At 39.9% G+C, this 22,319-nt stretch overlaps 1 long non-coding RNA gene across 1 annotated transcript; it reads left to right on the top strand.

Annotated features, from left to right (window-relative positions):
- Nucleotides 1-8,360: 8,360 nt before the first annotated feature.
- On the top strand, nt 8,361-21,816 carry LOC146760099 (uncharacterized). The gene is made up of 3 exons (XR_014947989.1): nt 8,361-8,620; nt 21,293-21,380; nt 21,746-21,816. It is a non-coding gene; the product is annotated as an uncharacterized LOC146760099 (long non-coding RNA).
- Nucleotides 21,817-22,319: the final 503 nt, after the last annotated feature.

Genomic DNA, 22,319 nt, shown 5'->3' with positions numbered 1-22,319 from the left:
TGGGGTGTTTGTTTGTTTTTGTTATTGTATTGATGGACATATGGTGCAATTTGTGGACGTTATCTTCTGCCAATAGACTTGCACACTGATGCTAAGAATAGATCAGAATTTCTCCCAGTTCCTGATTCAAAAAGAAGCGTTACTGTCTATAACTCATTCAGCCCCTCATTCAGAAAAGCCAATAGGCATTCTAAAAATCTTAGTATGGATGGACAGTCATCAATTAATTCCCTAGGAATTCACGCTTAACAATGACCACAATCTGCAGCAACCCTACACTGATCAGGTATCCTGGATCCTGAATGAAAGGGGGTGGTAGAAATTCGCCTGGCAATCCATGAAACCAGCCTCTAAATGCTTGGTGAGCTACTTTGTTTCTTTAGACTGAGGTGGAGGGTGGTATGGAGTATTAAGATGCAGATAAGTCTGTCATGTGGAAAATAGTTCTGGTGGTTAAGTAGCCTTTGTACATTCTTCTCTCCCTGAGACCTTCAGTCTTTTTTCCATTCATTTTTTCCTACATCTGTGTCACTGGTTTAACTGGTTTATAAGTAGCAAACTTCTTTTGTTGGTAACTGCAGAACATGATCTCCAAATTCCTGTGGAAAGCCAGGCTACCACTTCTCAGGTGGTTTGTTTTTGTTTGGTTTTTTTTTGTTGATTTTTTGTTGTTGTTGAGAGGTTTTTTGATATATCAACACATTTTCAAACTGTGGGTACATCCCATGCTGAACACCCTGCCTCAGAAATGGGCCTGATGACATCTATTCCTATTATAGACATCTTCCTCATTTTTCTCTACTTTTTTACCTACACCTTGAAGAATGACATTAGAAGGTGGTTTTTTTTAACTATTTCCTTTGCTTCTATCCCTTATCACTACATATATCAAAATAAAATTAAAGTAAATTAGTATGTGGTATTTGCCTTTACTCATTGAAATACAATCAGAATTTCAGTCTACCTCTGCCACTACAGCAGTACTTTTCAGCTGAAAATGAATTATGATACAAAAAATGCATCACGAGTTGGAAAAAACATTTCATTTCTTAATTACACTGTGAAGTTTTTTGCAGTTGACAATTCTCCTCCCAAGAGAAATAGCTAGCATAAGACAAGCTGTGCCTAGCTAGATGAGCAAACAAAGCACACGTGTATTTACAAGCATAGGAGAAGCATATGAATTGTAATAATTATAGTGGCAGTGGGAATATAAAGGGGATGGCAGTTCATGACACAGATTCATTAATCAAAACTGGCTGAGCTCATGTCTGTGGGAACTTGCAAAATATAGGCTTCCTCTGGCCACCTGATTTTAGTATTAGATGCCTGTAAGAAAAGGGTGAACTGCTTTCCCCAGTCTGATCGCACTCATTGATGGTTGCATGAGATGATCTTAGCAGTCTTTTCCCACTTTAATGATTCCATGATAAATGGTTCACCAAAGTGTACTGTGTCATCTTGCTATTTTCAATCATATCAAAAATTCAAAGTCTTTTGCCTTGCAAGTCAGTAATGCACTCTCAGATGTGGCAGAGGTGAAAAACAGTGGGGTGAAGAGTTACGTAACTTCCAATTTAGTTTATGGTATAACACACATGTACAATCTTAGGAGTTGGATGCCTGCTGGTCACTCAGCCAGGAGACACCATGTTCTGTCATGTAGGCTTTATTTCTTCTCCATTGCTTTATCTCTAATCTGGAGTTACAGTCACCATGCTGACAGACAGGGACATTTTCATCTCTTTAGGGGAAAATATGGCTAAAAGAATAACAACCTTATCATGACTTGGTGAAAGCCCTATCTCATCAGCTGTAAGTGAAGTTAAGCTGATAAAGAGCTTTTATGTAAAAAGAACTTTTAAGTAAAAGGAAAATTTACATCCTCATCCAAACCAAAGTAGATCCTTAAATTGTTTTTGAGTACTCCTAACTTCAGTATAAATACAGTCTGTTTTCCATGTGGGATCTGTCCTGAAAAAAAAAAAAAAGTTTTAGCTGCTATGCTTCATGCTTTTGTTTGTCTACCAGAGCCATAACCCTTCTTTCTGCCTGTTCTTTAATTGCTATATGCCATTGTATAGGAACTGCTGAGTCACAGCCTGAACCACTGATTGGGCACCTGGGGAAAGGACCTGGTTAGCCCTGGGAGCACAGGTGAAGGCAATTCAGTAGTGTGACCTGAAAGGATGGGGTCTGGCTGCACCTCTCCTAGACCCAATTTAAGGGCTGACTGCCACTAGGGAAGTTTCTCTTTCTGGGAGTCCCTTCTTGATGGAGTTTTTCCCTTAAGAACCTGGAATCTTCTGATACAGGTGAGTATTCTTCATCTATGTTCTCTCTTTATCTCTCTAGGTATTTGGAAGCTTAAAACTGTGAAGAGGTGGAGGGTAAAAAAAAACCACAAAAAAACACCTAGTTTTGTGGATTAACTGATTATTTGTAGAAAGGTATTGGCACCATACCTTTTGCAAGAGATCTCAAAGGGATATATTGGACCCAAGATTTAGGGAATCAAGACCACGAATTTCAAAGGAGCCAAAATTTGTAAATATTTAATTTTCTGGGGATCTTTTGAGAATTCTGGCTCAAGGAAAGGTACAAATTCTGTTTCATAGTATCTCTGGAAAGACCATATGCAAGGTTACTTCCTTGATTAGATGACCAGAATGTGGGCATGCCCACAATCCAACACACTAGAAAATTTATCAGTGTAATAAGTACTTTTCTGTTTAAGTTTAAAGCAAGTGTATTGGAAATTATTGCAGTGTGCTGAACTATCTGCTTTCTAATCAAGTTTTCCATAGCTTGGATTTAGAAAATTATCAACAAGCATCCTGCAGCATTTGCTAGAGGCAACTTTGGGTTTGGGGTTTTTTTGTTTTCTTTTTGTAAAGAGTGATAGAAGGATTCAGTGAGATTTCTAAACATTACTTTAGCAAGTGAAGATGACTAATAATAGAAATTGCAAAGCAGTTTTTATGTTGCTCAACACTACTGTTGCTCTCACAGTGCATTAACTTGGAATTTTATGAACATCAACAATGACACTACTTCTGTCACCCAAATTGTCCACTGTGACTAATCTAAAACCTGTGACATTTTTGCTGTATTAAGCAGGAGTAATATTATGTTAATGAGACTCCACCACCTGTGGATTCACTGTGGACCACTGTCCACGCAGACTTAGAGGACAGTGAGCCACAGAACTAATAATAATTAGGACTCCTAGCTGAGGTGAAAAGCTATTGCCTCATGGAACTGTTTTCCAATCATCCTCTTTCCAGCTGAGCTGGACTAGTGACACTATAAACTGGCAATTAAAAGACTCAAGTTTAAAAATACCTTCAGCTTCCCAGGTTCCACAATGGCAAAGGTTAAGTGGATTATGTGGAGATAATTCACTCAGCTCCGGGGGGAGGGTGCTGACTGCCATGGCTGTTGGTTACCTCCCTACTCACTTGCTGAAGGAGTGATTGTAACAGTGATGTAAACTTTGCCAAGGTAAAAAAAAGGGGGTGAAGAAAGGCCTAGAAAACTTTCCCAGGGGGACATAGCAATTACTAACAGACACCAAATGATACTTGTAAATTTTACTTTGATACGGCCTTGAAAACTGAGCCAGGAAGTGATCACTACTCCTTGGCCAATATCCTAATGTTGCAAAATGTTGCCCACTCACATAAGTCTTCCAGTAGATACTCTATTTGTTCAAGGGAAAAAGAAATATGAATAAGATTGCTGGCTTTAACATCAACAGCTACTATCCCCTGTGCTCCTGTTGAATTAAAACCTCCAGTTACACCTCTAGTTGTGTGGCAACACCTACATGGTGTTTCCAATTAACTTTGTAAGTTTTTAATCAGTGACAAATGCATTTTTGTAAATTCAATTTGCCTTTTATTGCAGCACCTATAAAATGTCTTGCAGCATTCCGGAACTTTGTGAAGGTTTTACTTGCTACTGACATAACGCAGCTGTCGGACCTACAACAAAGGCTAAGGTTTATGAGCAACTTGAATTAGGATGTAGGTTAAGCAATTAAAGTTCAAGGAGGGGGAGGGGAGCTAACTGTCCAAAATTTGCACTTGCCAATGTGAAAAAGCGCACCAAAAACACTCTGCATGCCAAGACAGGCAAAGCGTAAGCAGCCAAGGCAGCCATACTCTGCTTTAAATGTGCTATTTTGAGAGAGTTCCTTATGTGGAAAGGTCATGAAGATTTCATTAATAAATCTGACCTGCTATTTGTTTCTTTTTTAATCAAACTCAAATGCATCCTGTTAAAGGACTGAGTGATTAGACCATAAATCTGAATGTCCTTGAAGATGATGAAGAAACTGCTTATCTGTAAAGCAATCATCATACTGCCAGTTCTATCGTTTGCACATTTTTACAGGTGCTGGGAAAATGGTTTAATTTTATATCGTTTGAATTGCTAGGGAAGAAAAGAGTACTCACAGAATTTACAGTTAGAAGAGCAACTAGGCTACTTGTGGCGTATGGAAACAACCCATTAGACCCAAATTTCTGTTGCCAGATTCAGAGTATTAAAACAATATTCAGTATAAACATGAATTCATGTTTCATTTTGTATAACAACACTCAGTACGTTAACTTTGGCCTCCAGTTATATGATGCAGTGCTCTTAAATTCAACAACTCAGAAATTAGTGGGTTTTCATGGGGCCAGAACACTAATTTGCCTCACTAGGTTTTAAAAATAAAGCCAGTAAGAAATCCAGTTCTAACACATGGAAATCCTAGTTCTGTGGGTTCCAAACCAGTATGTACTGTGCTAGTTTACTTCTATCATCTTTTGGTTTTGTTTTTTCCAATTTTATTTATTTCTTGTTTTATTTTTTTTCCTTAATTTCTCAAATGTTTATTCATTATTTTTGGCAATATATTTCTCTGTTGTAAGCAAGTTTAGGATACTGCTGTAACTTTGCTCTGTGAGTTGTACGGCTTGTTTGCCACTTTGTCTGAGGCCAGACTGTGGATGTGGCTGTGACTAACACCAGCAGCATGTTTTGCTGTTGCAGTGCTAGAAGGAGATTGGGAAATTAATGTCTCTTTGGAACTTACTTAAAACAAAGGATGTGGAAAATAAGTTTTGGCATTTATTTATATTCTTATAAAAGAAATAAGATATGGGGCAATATTTTGAGGTGGGTATTGCAGTTTCTAAGCTGACTGCCATGACCTTTTTTTCATTTAACCCAAATCATATCCAGTTTGATCAAATAGAGGAGTTTTGATTTCTGGAGACTTTCAATCCATTCAAGTTAAGAGCTGCAAGATACACCTATGTGGCACCAAACTTGTGCCAGAATCTGGCTCAGTGGAAATTATTTCACTGACTTAGCTCAATGCGCACTATCTGATGACAGTGGAAGTGTTGCAGTATTTACTGCATAGAATGTACACCCTTCAAAGATTTATGTGTTTGTTTAACTTTGTTCTCTCTGGTTAATTGATTGAATTTGCTGTGATACTCATATGCATAGATTGAAACATCAGTCTGTTTTGTTTTCGACATGCATTTATTATTACTTGCTAAATGGTTCACTAGTTGAAAAGGCATTATGATGAACATTTATTGTATTTTACAAAGGTCTAAAGTTTCTGAATTATGCTTTCCCAAAGATCCTAGTGAACAGGGGCTAAAAGCATCATTAAATCACATGCCTGAGGTTTTTATCAGTATTCCATCATGAAACAGGCAAATACCAGGACACTTCATATGATTTTCTTTAACTGGCATTTAAAAACATTGTTTGTATTTGTTGTGTTGTAGATCCTAAAGTCTCTTGTTCGTAAACACAAACAGGGCCTTTAAAATCAAGTTCAGTGAGTCAGTTATGAGATGTATGTGGAGAAGATTAAAAGAAATAGCATGAAATCCTCCCCTGAGAAGGATCAAATGGTTACTAAAATGAAAACATCCTAAAACTGGAGGGTTTGGCCCAGAGGGTAGAGGGGAATTGGATGGTTAGCTATATTTACCACATTCTACTTAGAATCTCCAGCCTTCCAAACAGATTGTTTCCCAGTATATGTAGCCTTTCAGAAATCCAAAATCACTTTGAGTTGAAAATAGGGAAGAAAAATTAATATTCAACTAATATTGTTATATTCAAGAGTTCTGCAATCCTCATACATCTATAGTCAGACATAAATCCTTCAAGCAATAGTACATATACAAATATATTATTTCTATATGCTTACATGACTGAAAAAAAAAAAAAAAAAAAAAAAAAAAGCTTCCTTACTTGGCTTTCAGACACTACTCTGTGTTTTTGATGTGTCACATGCTTGAATCTGATTTACAGTTTCTTTCCTCTCCCTCTTTCCCATCATTAATATATCCTTACTGGAAGGGTGGCCATAGGCCACTTAACCCTTCAGCCCATTCCTGCAGTATCCTTGCTGTTTTCCCCAAGCAGTAAATATGTTGCTATTCTGCACCAGCCAACTCAAAGAATGAGATTTCCAGGCTTTGTGAACTTCGGTCTTGGATGTTGCTGCTACTATGCTCCTTCAGTATCTATATATTCACATCCCACATGGGTTCATACACATAGCCTTCCAATGCATTGCAGGTTGTTAACACATCATTAAAAACAAATTCTTATTGTATGAAAGAAAGTATAATCTGCATGTTCCAAGACAATGAGACAGTGGAACTGGCTTGGAAATCCTCCCCTAGCTGTAGAAGTGCATCAAGATCACTATGTTCTATTTTGCTTTCTCACCAGGTGGAACACAAGGAACCTTAAAACAGTGAACTTTGCTTCTGAGTTCACTGCTCACCACTGAGCTATCCCTGCATACATTTATGCACATAGCTACATAAGGTTCTGAATGTTTTCTCTATGTTAGGCTAAGATCCAGAATGCCTGGAGTTCTGGAGGGTTGTGGTGGGTGATATATAACTGTAGAATGGTTTGGGTTAGGAGGGACCTGTGAGATCTCCTAGTTCTAACCCCCTGCTGTAGGCAGGGATACCTCCCTCCAGGCCAGGTTGCTCAAAGCTCCATCCAGCCTGGCCTTGAATGCTTCCAGGGAGGGAGCGTTCACAAACTTACTGGGCAACCCATTCCACTGTCTCAACAGCCTCACAGTAAGGAACTGCTTCCTAATATTTGGTCTAGTCTAGGTATGGAGAATTAGCAAATAGCATTTTACTCCTTGATTTCGAAGCTCTTCAGTAGTACATCATTGCAGATTTCAGCATGCAAGAAGAAATGTGGTGTTCAAGAAAGAAGATCCTAAATTGGAGATTGTCAGATTGGCTCCTTTCTTCTCTGAGATCTTGAGATAATTGTTTCCAGGTGTTGATTTGTTTTGTTTCTAAAGGCTGTTTTGACTATAAACTCATTTGAAACAATTCCTTCTTCTGCGTATAAGGCAAATGCTTTCTGCCTAACTTGTTCTTTCATGCCTACAGGGTGTAACACGTATGGTAAGTAACAATAAAATACTGATCTGACTGTACAACTTTATGTAGGGCATGTGTGACTAAAACCTGAGCAATAAAATTTCCTTTCCTGCTCAGACAGAATTGTCTATGCCCGTCATATTTTACTGGTTGTTAAATGGCACATACGCTTATGGGTCACAACAAAAAGCAGGCAACTTACAGTATCGTTCTCTATTTGTTACTTTCAGTGAAAACATCATCGATTTCCTTCTGTTTTGGCAAATTATGCTATAAGGAAGTAAACAACCATGATGTTCATGCATATGCATGTGTGTAAACTGCAGGTAAACCAGGCTAAGTCTTCTGTATTAGAGGCAAAACAATGTTTCTGATTTAGCTAAGGAGAGAGACACATTCAGTGATCAGAAGGCAACATGGTAGAGCAGCAAATTTTAAGGAGAAATACTTACTGTATTATGTTTGGAACACAGAGGAAAGTAGCTTAAAGATCCAACCACACAAACCGCTGGAAAGAGAATCCCATTTTAGTTATGTTAGTAAATACTGTGTAATTAAAATCTAGTGACAAGAGCTTTCTCAAAGAGGAAAGTTACTCTGTTACAACACTGAGCTACTCAGTTAGCCAGGTGAATTCTCAAAGTGTTGCTTCTTTCCCTTGGTAGTAAACAGTATTTGTAAATAATAACAATTATAAGTAATTTCTAAAATGTATGTGTCAAATATACAATGAAAGTATGCTCAGAATTCCCTTTCAAACAACCCAGTGACCAAATACTCTTAAGTGTGAGTGAATGTGAGTTAATGATACTGCAAACCAAACTGCTCTGGTGTTCCAGTCACATTGGCAGTCCATCCTCTGCCCTTTCTTCAGAGCTGGCTAAGATGATATTTGTCTAACAGAATAGAGCCCTGTGCCTTTTGCATAGTCCGTGTGGCAGCACAGTATGCTGAATAAGCCCTTTGGATGCAGTAATGTTGACCTTTCTCAGAGAAAATCTGGTGGTGAAAGATGTGAATATTTGGGTTCCTTCTTTGCAGGTACGTGAACTGTTTGATCCCTCAACCACAGGAGTCACTGGAAGAACCATGCTCTCTGGCTAGTGAAGAGTGTTTTGTCATTCTGAAGTTATCTGAAGGAAGAAGATTCAATTTTGTCATATTCTCAGGAACAATCAGTAAGTAAAGAATACAATAGTGACTATGGCGTGTAAGCAAATGGAGAGTGAATATGCAAAATGGTTTTCAGTGATTACATGTAATTCACTTATACCACACTAGATGCTTCAGATGGTCTGTGTCCACATCCCATACGCCAGGCTTTTTAACTGGATCCTTAGCAACTTATATAGGTTGGCTGAGAGTAGCTGTCAGTAATGCTTCTTAGGGCACTTTCTCAGAAAGCTAGATGTGTGGTGCTGCAGCGCTGGAGAACTCAGACTTGGATCCCTCACTTCTTTTTGAGCAAGACCACCAGCAAGACTCTGGACCTTGTTTCTGCCTGTAATATGAATTCCCCGTAAATGGCATTTTCTCTGTTTTGCTACTTTGTGTTCAACAGAAATCACAATTGGGTTTCCATTTTTAGACATCTTGTTTGTAAGGAGAGAGGGGATCTTCCATAAGGCAGGCAGGGCTGGGGGGAAAAGGTTTCACATGTACAGCCTCAGAAAGTCTGGAATGTCTTTGTTAGGGCGGATATGTTGGCTGAGCATATACATTGGCTTAGCTCTGAGATTCTTTGCTGCTATGTGCCTCTGCTGTTGGAGGGTGGGGGAACAAGGGGGAAACAACAAAACAAAAAAGAAAACAACCATGGGAGAACAGGCAAAAATCCAAGTTGGTGTAAGGCTTTTTGCTCATGTAGCTGCATATTGCTTTGTATGAAGTGACAACAACATAGGTGTTGGTGTGTACTAATGACAGCTGTTGAAATGGATACAACCTTACACAGTCACTTAAGGAGTTCTCTGGCATATCAGGACTCGGAGATTCTCAGTGCTGCTTTTCTCTAGCAGAGAGGAAAGGAAAGAGAAAACAGTTTGGAGATGAGCTGGGCTGCTTTGTATCTTCTTTTACACATTTATTCAACAGCTGTGAAGTTCATTTTATATATGTGTGTGTGTGTATATATATATATTTATATATTCTTTTTCTGGAAGGTTTGACTGAATGAAAATTCTCAACATCTGTTGAGGTCTGATATAATTCTGAGACTTTTTAGTACTGGCTGGAAGTCAGTGTGGGATATTGGACATGTACCACAAATGGTAACTTAGTGTATTCCAGCATCTTTCAAAATCTTAGCTCGAGTAACTTTAGTTTTCATATCTGAAGTGTGTTTTCCCACAGAACTGTGGTTTCAGTTGCAAAATAAGAAATAAGGTTCACTAAACAGTCTTTGGAGCCTGCCCTCAGCCTTCAAAATGTGCTGGCCATGCTTTGCGCAGCCGGGTCTCACCCCTTACTGCTGTGTGGCATGTATTTTTCACGTGGTTTAGTTTGAAGCTCTTATGAATACCCGGCGGCACTCGAGGTCCGCTCCCGGCCTGGGATCTCCTCCCTCGGTTGCGCTGAGCTGAGCCTCGGGGCTGGCCAGCTTTGTCACTCCTGCTCCCTCTGCTGGTCGTCACCGAGAAATCAAAAAAGTTAACGAAAGTCAAATGGCAATCTGCGCCTTGGGTCTGTGCCTTCCAACCGATAAAAAAAAACATTATTCAAGTTCATACATGTTAGGTGCTTAACACCCTTAGATTTTTGCATCAAAATGAGCTGTACCTCATCCGACTTGTTCAGTGTGGCACAGCTACTGCCATGCCATCTATTTTCAAACACAGTTCTTTCTGCACAGTACTGCACTGCTTCATGTAAAAATTTTTCTCATCCGAGGCCATTCCGTGCCTCCTGTTGCAGCTGCCTTTACACTATAGGCCTTCTCTTCTGCATAATATGGATTAGGTAAAGAGCTAAAGCACTGAATTACAGTTCAGAAGAATCTGATTCTTTATCTGGTGGGTTTTTTTGCTCACAGCTTGTAGCTGTACACATCCATGATACAATGCATGTATTGGTCAAATGCATGGCAGGTGCAACTGTGTTGTCCAGCCGCTATTCTCTAAACAGGAGAAGATAGATAACTACAGCCACCTGCCTTTATGTCACAAGAAAGCGTGTTTCTCCATAGACAAGAGACCTTTCAGGAAAATATAGAAACAAAGATAAAACAAAAGATGTCAGTCTACTTAGTCCATGTAAATGAAAAGGGTTTCTTGGTTTCACTATAGTTCAATTCACAAAAACACTTCGACTCATTAGATACTCTCTATTGATGATGAAAGTTTTGGACTGAAACAATACATAGATCTACATGACTTAACTACTTTCACCTCAAAGGAAATTAACAGTTGCAATACATTAAGAGTACAGTTGAATACAGTGGCATGATAATAGGGGTGTAGGCTACATAGTTGCATTTAGGTACCCAAGGAACTGGTCTTGGATCAGTGATCACAGCTACTAACAATCAAATCCAGTTTTCTGACAAATACAAAAGGACTTTCTAATGACTTTGACTTCTCAGAGTAGTACTCCAGCATAAAACACCAACAGCAGCAGTGACAGCACTTTTTGAAAGTAATACAATGAAAGTGATAATAGCATAATTCCAGTTTCTCAACTTTTCCTCTAATAAGAAAGAACAATATGAACCTAATTCCAACACAATTTCCATGTCAGCAATGATCCTCCAGGGGAAGGTTTTGCAATCACAGAAGAATGGCAGACACTTAAAAAACAAAACAAATTAAATCAATGCCAACAGAAGTTTAACTGAGTTTAAATGTTTAGCATAATGAAAGTTAATTCATATAGTTTGAGGGGTTTTTTAGACAAAATATCTGTCAACAAAAAATTCCGGACTACTCAGTCCTGTAGCAGAATCAAATTAAAGTAATAAGATCTTGGAAACAACCAGCTTTTCTATGCATTATTAATAAGCAAAGTTTAGAGGAACTGTGCTCAATCTGGTCATTCTTGTGTGATAAAAAGGAAAAAGAGAGACGTGATACTATGAAAGCTGTGTCTGCTCTGCCGCACTCTGGACTAAGACACCACTTCACTACAATTCCTTTTAAGTAGAGTTTGTATTTTTACCAACCTTTTAGTTTATCTCACTGAGGGCAAAAAAAAACCTCTTTCCCTATAAATCTTCGTGTTGTGGAGCTTTGCACACCTAAACTCTAATTAGATGTCAAACTTGTCTATTTTTGTAAATGAATAAATAAAACAAATGCCTTTTGCTTACCAGACTGAGCAGTCTACCACATAGTAGGAGATCACCTTATCTCTTAATTTTGGTGGTGTCTTATCTCACAGAGGGAAGGCCATGAGAAACTGGAAGAATAAAAAAAGTGTTTTAATATTGGAGGCAGGATTTTCTAGAAAGCATAGGGGAATCCCATGTATTAATGAAAGCTGAATTCTTTGGATTATTAACCCTTACTGATGTAAAAATCAACATTTAATACAGCTCATGAGCAGCAAAATGACTCATGAGCAGATTGATTTTGGATTGCATAGAAATGTGAGTTGCAATCAGGACCACATGCTAGGAATGGGAGGAGCAGGATATTTTGCACTCCAGGAATGATGCTTCTGAAGATGAATCTTAGGGGCTGAATATGTTCCAGCTGTGATCCCACTAAGTAATATTTCCTGAGTGAAGTCATTACCTCAGGGGGAATTTCAGCCCTGAAACTTGGTCATTTTACTGTTTTAAATTAGATTAACCTATTTGTTTAGTAAACTTTTACTGTGACTGCTGTTTACTTGCTTCTAAAATGTGACTGCTTAGCTATTTCTGGCATTTACTTAAATGTCTGTTGGTAGTTCTACAAAACTTTATATTTCTTCTGTGTCAAGATATCATGGAAACACATGGGGAAAACAGCATAAAACGTTGAGAGATGGGCTCCTCTGTAAAAAAGCAGCTAGCTACATGCAGTGGGAGAGGGAATGCTGCCTCTTTTCTGACTCCAGCAGAATGGCAGGCCTCTTGTCCCTCTACCTGCTAGGTCACAACAGGTCTTCTTGTGTGCCCAGTGTCTCCCCGTGCTCAGCCACCAGTGCAGCAGCCTGCTTGTGCCAGGTAGTGTTCCTGATGCATGTTCCTTATCCACAGAGAAAACAAGAGCAATTGATTTGTAGTAGTGCGTGGGGATAGGACTAGGGGTAATGGGATGAAAGTACAGCATAGGAAGTTCCGCACAAATGTGCAGAAGAACTTTACAGTGAGGGTGAGGGGGTTGGACTCGATGATCTCTAGAGGTCCCTTCCAACCCCTGCAATTCTGTGATTCTGTGATTTCTCAAAATGGAAGAAAAATTTGGCTTCTCTCTAGGCAAGCACTTGGGCTAAATTTAGTAATTGTTTTTGCAAGATGATTCTTTTGTATGACATGCAGTTTGTTGATTTCAGCTTCGTTTTTTTTTCTTTTTTTTCTGTTTTTTTTTTTTTTTTCGTGCTGCATGGATAGGATATGTTTGGTAAAGATTTTTAAACTCCAACAGCTTCTGCTAAACATTAAAAATGCAAAGCGTGATACGAGGATAACAGGTGCAATAGCAGTTCTTTAATGTCCTTATGCATTCTTCATGAGCTAGGTGTGTGCAGTGCCTGAGAGCTCCTGGTGTAACATGGCAGTGTGCCTTCCCCTTGTGGTCTTTGGCAGAATCAGTGGTACTTTACACTGTTACTCATTTTTCTTTGACATGGCACCTTCTGAGAAATTTGCTTTGCTATGTTCCTCTTGGCTGGTATACAGCTCAGGTACCTGCTCCTCAGAAAAGCCTCCTGCTTGAAAACCAAATGCAAATGGCATTGTGATTAAAATGACTTCTTACTGTTACCACTAAATAGAAACATACTTTGTAGCACAGAAACTTTTTCTATATTGGACCTGCTAGTCTACTACTAGTAGTTAATGTACAAATTCACAGTAGGTTTTGGTTTGCTTTGTTTTTTAACTCTACCAGTGTGCTTTTTTATTGTATGCGCCAAAAGAATGTTTCACTGATACACAGAGAAATGAACTGTGCAACAATTTTAGCTGTTTAGTAGTTATAGACAGCCAGAGGAAGTCCTTCCTATAATCTGGATAGCATCTATATTCTCTGTCCTGTAACAGAAAGAGTGCATTCAAAATTGCTTAGTAAATGTGTCTTCCCAGACCGATGTCAGCAGCAACACATATTGAGAACTGTTTGCCTCATCCTTGCAAGCATGCAATAAAGTGCAATGTGTTGGTTGGTCTAGTTGACAATGAGCAAACCACATGGTTCTCTGTTGTTCCCAATTTGTAGTAAAGTTCACTGCTTTGAATTTCCTTTTCCTATTTCAGTTGCCATGGCACACTGCTGAACTCCAAGGAAAAACACAGATAGAGATATATATACATTGTTATATATATATCTTTTTCATTTCAGCGTGTTCTCTAAAAGCCTAATGTTTTTTCTTAACTCATTAATGCTACTGTTAAGTCCATGCTTCCCAGGATTATCTCCTTATTAAAAAAAAGGTGGAGTTTTTCCTAGGCCATTCCTTAAGGGCGCTTCTGAACTCAGACACCCCATACTTAACCATAAAATGAATGGATTAAAAGATACATTTGAGTATTTCTGCAAAGCACAATTGTCCCTTGCCTAATGCAAAAGTGTGCGCTGGTCCTAAACAATTTGTAACTGAAGTGAAAGCATGGAAAGGAAGATGGAATATGGAAGGCAAGCAAAGCAGCTACTTTGTGCAGTTAAATGAGATTGCCAAGTTAGTATTTGTTTGGTTTTGTGTTTGTCTCCCAGTCTGATCATCTTAAGTGTAGATCATTCTTTTAAAAAGATTTCAGGGCTGGAAACTGAAATAGAAAGAAATTCTCAGTGTCACAGAATTGAAATTCAGTGTTGTAGATAAGAAGGAGCTCAATACAATAACGAAGCTAACACCCATTACTCACAAATAAAATTATAATGTCATGTAACCACTCCTTACCTCTGAATATGCTAAAGGCTGGCTAAAGAAAAATAGAAAAAGAAATAGCCTACTGTTAAAACTGATATAGAGTGCAGAGTGATGAAGAGTACTTATGGATGACTATTATTAGCCTGATTTTTTTTTTTTAGTACTCTATAGAAATGTTTTTTAAAGTAAATACTGACAAAGGCAATGGAGACATTAATGCACAATTCATGAAGGACAGGTTCCAAAAACACAAACACGTAAACACACGTATCATTTTCCATTCATCTTACAGCACACACAAAAATCACTTTCTAAATTAAAATCAGAATCTCACTTAGGAATTCCGCTTTCTATGAGAACTATTAAGGATACTCATGAGCTACATCCGTAGCTTTCTTCCAGCACAGAGCTATAATGTAAGAAAAAAGTTTCCTCCCCTCTTCAGGGACCGGTTCTCTCCTGAAGCCTGGAGAAAATCACTCTGATAGCACCTGAAGGATCAGTAGAGGATAGCGCTTCAATTACAGACAAGAAGCCGGGCCAAGAAGGAGCTCTCGTAATGCTCACAGTGCTCATTACCTTTGGCTTTCTGCCTTAACAACTGGTGTATGCTATACCAGGTGTATAAATGTTCTATGTGGTTGCTACATATTCTCCATGCTCCGACTTGGCAGTCAGTCCTCTACTCCCTCCTATGCTTCCTTTAACCTTCTGAAATCATTATGGCATTTACATTCATGTAAAGCAGGTCCGCACCGCTTCTGAGTTACAATTTCTGTGCATGGCACTCTCTTTGCAAAGATGTCAGTGGCCACATCTGGGGCAAAGGCACAGAATGAGGATTTCTGAGCTGTATTTGTCTCTGTTTTTGTAGGTTGATGTTTTTACAAAAGTTGTGCCTCTAAAGCAAATGCCGTTGAGAGCTCTCCACTGCACTCTTTGCATGAGCTCATTGAAATGACCTTTGTGTCAGTTCACCACTGGAAAACATTTCTACCTATCACTGAATAATGCAAATCTGCAGAAATCCAAAGGATAAATTCAAACAACATTCTGCTTTTGCATCTGGCTTCTGCTAGTCAATAGTACATAATGTGATTGTATAATAGAAGAGCGTATGGAGGGATTCTAATACTCACTTACCACATCTGTCTCTCTACATTATCATCATTAGAGTGTTTAGATGCAATTTATCTCCCTTTCCATGTGAAAGACTCGTGTTCCCTCCTATGATCTGGGCACCAGCCCAACCATGATAGGTTGTGTCCATGGGGGACGCCTTTGCTTTGACACCTGCTATTAGCCATCATCAGCCCAGCAAGCTCTATTTTGATCACTTATGTGTTTGCAGTCTTCAGCCAAGCAGGGGAGGAAACAGTGGATGTTTTTCTGATGTGGAAATAGGCGAGAGAACCAAGGGAGAAAAAAAACTAAAGGTATGTCCACTTTTCCACAGCTGACAGATTTTACAGCTCAGACATATGGAAATTCAGCTAAGCTGGACTCTGCTGCCATTTTAATTAAATATAAATAGGGAAGAAGAATGTTGCTGGGGTTAAGGCCATTGGCTAAGGCACAAGAGATCAGGAGTGAGTCACTAGCAACTGCCACAGTCTGACAGTGGGCAAATCAACCTCTTGTGTCCTGGATTTACAAAATAGCTTGAGCATTTAGACTTCACATCCCTCTGCACAGGGACTGGCTCTTATGACATTTTTTCCAGCATCTAGTACCCTGAGGCACTGATCTCAGTGAGGTCATCTGGTTATTATCATAACACAGTATCATCTACTCCTCCATTCTCTGGCTTAGATCTTTCCCAAAGAAGCTGCATGTAAAAAGGAACCAAGGAAAAACACTTAGCTGAGGCATAGAAATTTTTTCCTTTTGGATCAAATTTTGAAGTAAAATGTCATAGCTATTTCTGTTATGCTAGAACTACATTACTCACTGCTAATTAAGATGTAACAGGAAGACATGAAGCCAAAGAAACTCCCTTTGTTGTCCAGCTTCCAGGCAATCAGCACTAAGATGATCAGCAAGTCCTTACAATTGAATTCCTGCACTCCCATTTAAAACACTGTTTGCACTAAAGCACATACTTTGTCATATCTGGTGCTTTGTTTTGGAGACGGCTCTTCATACACAGTTTGGCAGAAGGTGCAAGGGCCCTTGTTTGCTCTGTCATCCACTGGGGAGAAAACTGCAAGATGCTCTTTGCTTTCTCTGGGCTTATGTTTCTGAGGTACATCAACAGTGTGAAGCCTGCAGCGTGCAGGCATGAGCCGTATCATGAGCCATAATCCAGGATGTCCCCTATGCTGGCCACAGTGACACACCCAGTTGCAGTACACACAGATGTTCAGTGGTTAAGAAGCCTAATTTGAATCAGGAGATCTGGGTTGTGTTAGTGGCTCTGCTACATATTTCCTGTATTGCTTTAGGCAAGACATTCAGGACCTGATCCAGCCCCCGCTTAACTCAACAGCAATCCTTCCTCTGCCAGCACTGTGATCTGGATTCAGCTTCTAGCCCATCAATTTTCCAGGCTCTCTATATTCCTTAGTGGTGCAATACTACCTGTGCACTTTGTAGGCATCTGATATGACTTAAACCATTTGCTCGTAAAGCAATTTGCTTCTTAGGCATAGCATGAATGTGCAGATGAATCAAATTCTTGATTCAGCAAAATGCCCAAACCTCTAATGGGCTTAAGTCAAGTAAATATATAATGGTAAAATTCAGACTGTGTGTCAGTAGGCATCGACATGTAGTCTCAACCACAGAGAAGGTAAATAACTTCATGGGAACACCTCGGGGACCTAACGGGAAGCACATGCCAAGCACCTTGTTGCAGACATTATAACTGTTAGTCATACACATCTGCTCCATGTTGAGCATGTGCCTGAATGCTTTGCTCTAGCAAGCCCTAAAAACACAACCCTCATGCTATCAAGCACAGCACATACAAACATGGCAGCCTAGGAAATACCAAGGGTGATTTGCATATGATTATATGAAATGTCAAAAATTAGTCTTTTTTTTTTTCTCTTTTTTTTCTTTTTCCTTTAATACATCTAAAGAAACATAGGGAAAAAAAAAAAACAAAACACCAAACAAAACAGAGCTATGTAGCCTATGCTGATTTCCAGGAACCTCACCTATTCTGTAACCTTTTACTTTTGCATAATGCTGAAATCACAGCACGGATGTATATTTTGAAGTAATTGTGTTGGTGGTCCCTTCGTGCTTTCTGAACATCTAACAGTTAGCTAAGCAAACACACGTGACTGATTAAAAGAAGAAAGGGAACTATTTTTACAGGGACCATTAAACTTTAACTACCATCTGGCAGGGAATGATTAGAGAAGATCAAAATTAAGGCAGTCAACACAAATACTGTGTGGATACCTCAGGGAATTAGTGCGGATGGAAGACGGTGAACTTGTGGCTATGTTAAGAGACAGGCAGAGAAGGAAGTGGTGAACACATCCTTTATGACTGCTGCTTTAATGGCCACATTCACAGCAACAGGAGCAGAGAAAGAAGAAATCAGGAGCACCTGGGAATAATCAGACGCTTGCTGTCATTAAAAGAGAAAGTTAAAGCATTATACAAGAGCCACACCATTTTTGTTCCCCAACAAGTCAGGAAGGAAATTTTTATTGTGGAGGTGTGTTGAAGTTGGCAGGTAGTTAATATTCAGATTAGCCTAGTATCTTTACACAGGCATTTTAAATAGGGCCTGTAATAAATCTTTTAATTGAATGACCTTACGGAGTACAGACCTGTGGTTGATCTGACTGAACACTGGATGTCACTATATATACACACTATTAGTCATTTTAGACACATTAAAAGCACTATCCAGACATGAATCTGTGCGAGCCAGCCGTGACTTTTTCAAATTAGCAAGCATATGGGTCTCTAATTATTGGTGTTCCTGAGATAGTAGTTTCAGCGAAGTCAGGCTTGTGAGCTGTAGGAACACAGGTCGCTTCTCCTAGCAGCTCCCCTGCTACCCAGGGTTGTGCTGCTCTTCGGTGCTCCCTGACTGGAGTGCCACAGACCACCTCAGTTCTAGCAGAGAAGATGAGGTTTGGGTAAAGGGATAATGAGCTGGATGCTCACTGCAGCGCTCATAGCTGACACCTTACCAGGCAGCCAGACCATTTGCTCTTGTGGTTGGTACTTACCAATCAAATTACAGCTCACCCAAAACTGCAAGGGCCCCCAGGAGCCAGGTCTTCCCACAGGGCACAGGTGATCTCCAAGGAACACAGTTACCAAGATGCTGGATGGGGCGCTGCTGGGAAGACCACTTTCTAGTAGTGATATCAGTATTATCTCTCTAAAAGAACACAAAAATGAGTGGTATGGGAGGCAATTGGGAATGCTAACAGCTGTGCGGAAGGCAGGCCATTAATAGAACTAGGATGGAATGCTTTTAGGAGCTATGGGAAGGAAGAAAAAGAGGAGTGCCTCTGAGATCAAGTGGTATGGAAAACAAAACAGTATTCTGCTCCAGAATGCCAGGTAAGCTGTCAAAAACTAAGGGAAGAAGATGAGTGAGAGGGAGAGATGCTGGAAGCAAATGATACAGCAGTGTGCTAATGTGCTCAGAAATGAGACTAGCTATTTTCATTTCTTGAGATCAGCATAGTATTTTGAAGATTGACTTTTCAATATCGTGGAAAATATACGTTAAGTGTGCTTAAAAGCCTATGAAATCTTGTTAACTGTACCTGATTTCATAAGCCTACATCAAAGAAAATAGGACCAGAAATATACATTGCTGGCCTGAACTGTACACTTAGTACAAATATTTTGTAACTTTAGACCTCGATGCTCAGTAGGATTTTCTAATTCTGGCGTCTTGTTATTCTAACCCTTGAAAAGCCTAAGACCTTTAAAAATTTAACTCTTCTATGTTCTTAACCTCCCTGGGGGGCGAGGGTGGAGGGGGGGGGGGGGGGGGAAAGGAGTCAGATGCAGCTATAATATACTCCTATGGTGTCAATGTTATAATATATTATTACAGTATTTATAGGCCATATACAAACTCCTTATATACAATAAACTGTTTACTGAGCAGTGTTAGTTTTGTCTTACATGTATGCCACTTTGGAACTGGGTGGGGTTCAGATATGTCTTTTGCAAATTTGTCCAGAATCAGGAAAGGCAATAACTGCAGTGCAAAAAGGCAATGCTCTGTCATCCTGATCTCAGGCACAAAGCAATCGAAGGCTGCTGGAACGAGCAGTGTAGCCCTGCTAAGCTCCTGCAGTTTAATGCCTCTGCTTTGCCGCAGAGCCCTGCTAAGACGGCTTGCAGTACGCAGTACATAGCAGCTGATGGCTCTCTCCTGTTAACAAGGAGCAGAGCAGTCACTCTCCATATGCAGAATTCCAAGCACCACGCCAAACTGAAAGAGAAATACAGAAGACGTTTGTTGAATCTATTTATTTATTTATTTTTATAATGCCTCCACGCATCTTCAGATGTGGTCCCATGTAATGAAGCATGTGGCCTTAAGCTGGAATTATTTGCAAACAGCGGGACCTGCTGGCAAAAGGAATGGCTCTCGCTGAGCTCTGAAAGCTGTCCCTCTAAAGCCATGTTTGGTTAGCACCTCTGCCCTGCTGAAATTGGCATAGCTAATTCTGAGTGGGAACGGGGCCAGCATGGCAGATGGGGCTGAGTGCAGGCGTGCCAGGGACTGGCGTGTGCCTTGGGTCTGAGCACGGGGGGCAGGAAACAAGCAGGGCAGACTGCCTGAGTTCCTGTGCTTTAGGTACAGGACATAACAATATATGATCTCTTTTGTAGCTGTGAGAAAAATTAATTACAGCTATTTAAAAATAGCCTGCCTGAGCCATGCAAAGCATGGCAGTTGCCAGCTGTGAACAACTATTTCCTCAGGCTCAGACTGGCAGCGGCATGGCAGGGTCGGGCTCAGGCTCAGTGCCATCCTACAGGCTTTCTGCTGGGCCATCAGACTGAGGGCTTTGGGATGTTAACGGATGTTCTGTCTTTATCACTTCTTTATGGGCACTGATCCCAAAGCTGTCTGTGAGCATGAGAGAATTGAGATTCGTACTAGGGAAGTAAGTCGTTTACAATTAAGCAGGTGAATCTTGCATGCATTAATGGCTATGATCCCATCTTCCCTCCCAGTAGGGACTATAAACTGGATCTACACTCTCTGCAGAGAGGGAGAAACAGTGCAGAGTCATTAATTATATACATTTTAAGTTATTCAAAAACTGATTTAATCCCTAAATGGAAACTGTTAATTCCTCTGTTTCTGAGAACTGGGCAGCTACCTTTTCTGTTTCTCTTTTCACCTTGTCAACAACAAAAATATAGTCCTCACAAACACATGCCCCAAGCCAAACGATTCTGAGAAACACCAAGTACAAAATCTCCCAAACAACTTAGGTACTACTGTTAAAGACAATGAACCTGGTCATTTGACCTGCACAGAAAGCCCATGCTTCCAAGAGTCCACTGGTGAAGCACCACTCTGCTTATGGTGTCTTCAAATTCAGCAGTCAAAGTTGATGGGTACTTTTGGAATCAGTGCCTCTACTACAGCCAAAATCTTGGCTGCCTGTGCTGTTCTCTTGATCTGTGGTGTAACTGTGTTGCCATGCAGTTAATGTTGCCAACTTACAGCTGATCTGTGTTTTCTGTTAGAAAATATGTTTAGTGCATTGCTGGACTTACTCTAATTTAATCTTAGTGACATGCTGTAATCTAGCAGTGTATCTGTGTGTGCTATCCAATCACCCAAGTGACCATTTCATGTATCAGCTAGGCTTTTTTTTTTTTTGCAGCACAGCAGAGACAGACTGAACCAGCCATGGGAAACACATAAATCACCTGAGGAAAACACCTCACTTACAGGAGTTCTTGTTCTAGGAGGTACTTTAGTTCCATAGGTTTTGAATTTTCTTTGTGTTTATAATAAACAATGTGACCTGAAGGTGGCGACCGTAACATGCATGGATGGGAAACAGAGTGAAACTGTCAACCTGTGAAGCATTTTGCACTGTGAATACAAACGTGTAATCAGATTATCATTTTAGAAAATTCGTAATTTTTCTTGACATAAAAAATGAATTTTTGAGGTCTTCCACCACATGCCATTGCTGGGCTTTATAAAAGAGTGGCTCCATTACTGAATATTTTTACCAGTGTACAGAACCCTGGAACCAACCAGCAGGACATGAACGCTGGACAGCAGGGCTTTGTCATCCAGAGTGAGAGTGACTCTACTCCCTTTCTAGGTAGGGCTGCTTTGGAGCCTTGGTCTCCCTTTCCAACAGAATCCAGTAGCTAGGATGAAGGTGAGAACATCTTCCTTGCTCAGTTTCTGCTGCAGCAGAGTAGTTTTCTTCCTGATGACTCTTTATTTGGATGTGTAGTGGCTATTGCAGTAGTAGACCATGTACATATAATAATTGTGTAATTTAAAGCAGGTCTTAGAGACCCAAAAATGACGTAGCTGGGATTATTGTGATTTTTTACTGAAATTGTATTAGAGCTCTTAATAGGATTTGTATACGTCCAGAGTCTTGCTAAGTACAGACATGGCCTGCTGTTTTGTTTTGTAGTTTATGCCATCAGTTTCTAGGACTCCAGCATTCAATGAATGGTTGAGCAAAATTCTCTGTAGCCTCGATTGGTCCTATGCTATTAATTGCCTTCAGCTCTTCACTGAACAGAGCTGTTGAGACTAAATGAAAATGAATCTAAGCAAAAAAATAGCTTGGGTAAGTACTCTGGGGTACAAAGGTCACTCAAGAGGCAGATTTTCCCTTTCCTGTGTTAAAGAGAACTTTACTGTGATGAAAAGAAAGG

The sequence above is a fragment of the Coturnix japonica genome, chromosome 7 (assembly GCF_054131305.1).
Source record: "Coturnix japonica strain WE chromosome 7, WE-NBRP24, whole genome shotgun sequence".
NCBI classification, from domain to species: Eukaryota; Metazoa; Chordata; class Aves; order Galliformes; family Phasianidae; genus Coturnix; species Coturnix japonica.
The sequence above is the reverse complement of the archived record's forward strand: the minus strand, read 5'-3'. Positions and strand labels throughout refer to the sequence as shown.